The sequence below is a fragment of the Budorcas taxicolor genome, chromosome 10 (assembly GCF_023091745.1).
Source record: "Budorcas taxicolor isolate Tak-1 chromosome 10, Takin1.1, whole genome shotgun sequence".
Lineage (NCBI taxonomy): Eukaryota > Metazoa > Chordata > Mammalia > Artiodactyla > Bovidae > Budorcas > Budorcas taxicolor.
The window spans coordinates 4,456,692-4,458,295 of record NC_068919.1 but is presented as its reverse complement, the minus strand read 5'-3'; the positions used below and the strand labels follow the sequence as shown (position 1 = coordinate 4,458,295).

The 1,604-nt window shown below is 47.8% G+C and overlaps 1 pseudogene; it reads right to left on the bottom strand.

Annotated features, from left to right (window-relative positions):
• Positions 1-452: 452 nt before the first annotated feature.
• Positions 453-1,146, bottom strand: LOC128054206 (GTP:AMP phosphotransferase AK3, mitochondrial-like; annotated as a pseudogene).
• Positions 1,147-1,604: the final 458 nt, after the last annotated feature.

Genomic DNA, 1,604 nt, shown 5'->3' with positions numbered 1-1,604 from the left:
CATGTCCTTCGTGTTGGAAATGTCTTTTTTCTTCTTCTTTTTTTTTGGCATCTGGCTATGCAAAAGCTTCTGATGAAATATTTTCTCCAAACTAGTATTTTAATATTTTACTTTTCTGGAAAAATATAAAATCTTACCAGTCACTTATTATTACTAAACAAAAGTTAGATTACTACCAATTGCTCTTTTAGTTTTGGTCTAAAAGAATTTTTTAAAGTTTAGACATCTCTGATGTTTTTGCATTGCACACCCATTGAAGACAGCTGGATAAAACACACTAGACAATTTAAAAAGACAGTTCTTATTATCAGACTCATTTGGCATATCCTTTATGTCCAGAATAAAATCCACAGAAATAAAACTAACATAATTTTCAAAGAATTCGTACATGGTGGAGTCTTAAAACAAGGAACTTCTTGTGAAGGAAGGAATGGGTCTGTTCATCTTGCTGATCACAAGGAGTTTTCCTCCTGGAGTAACTGAGTTTTTGGGTGTCTCAGTGGGACTTTGGTTTGCAGGAAAGCTTGCATACAGGGCCAGATCTTATTGGTTTCTGTTCCAGAAAATGTTTCCAACACTCCTTTTTCTGATAATATTCCAGGACGGGTTTCGTTTGGTCTTGGTAAACCTTCATTCTTTTGCTAAGTGTCTCAGATTTATCGTCTCACGCTTAGAGAGGCTCTCCAGTCACATCGTCCACACCGACCGCTTTGGGAGGGTTAAATCCGAGGTTATAGACCCGGCCACTGGCTGGATGAACCCAGCGAGCCTCGAGGCGTTGCCGAATGACCTCAAACGGCACATTCAGGTTCATCACCAGGTGTACCTGATGGACTCTGTCCAGGGCTTCAGCCTGTGCAAGTGTCCTGGGGAAACCACACAACAGCCAGTTATACTGGGTGACATTTTTCAGCGCCTGGAGCAACAGCCGAATCATGAGGTCATCCGGGATGAGCTTCCCCTGGTCCATGAAGGTCTTGGCCAGCACCCTGATTTCTGTGTCCCTTCGCATGTTGTCTCGGATCAGATTCCCACTGGAGAAGGTCTTCAGCTGGAAGTGTTTGGTAATGCGCAGTGCCTGGGTGCGCTTGCCGGAGCCGGGGCGCCCACGATCACGGAGTGCAAGAGCTGCCTCGATGGGCCCATGGCTGCCAAGCGAAGCCGGGACCACGGAGACGGTTAGGCCCCTGGGGGAACACCAGCTGCGCCTGCGCGCTCGGCCCCGCCTCCGCTGCCCGGCATCCGGGGCAGTGCCCCGACGATGCGCTGCTTCAGAGGGTGCGACCCACGGCTGAGGGACGGTGTGGGAGAGGGCACGTGTGAAAGGAACGATTGGGTCAAGACATTCCCCCCAGGAGGGTGTACAGGTGGAGGAGATGGGAAGTCTGAAAGGAAAATGAAACGAAGTGTAGATTCAGAAGTTACGCTATTCACAGGAGAAAAAGGAGAGGAGGGAGGGATACGGTATTTAAAGAGAAAATTAAAGGGACTTCCCTGGCGGCTCAGTAGTTAAGTCTTCTTCCTCTCACTGCTGAGGGCCTGGGTTCAATCCCTGGTCTGGGAACTAAGATCCCACATGCCCACGTGGCCAAAAAAAAAGATAA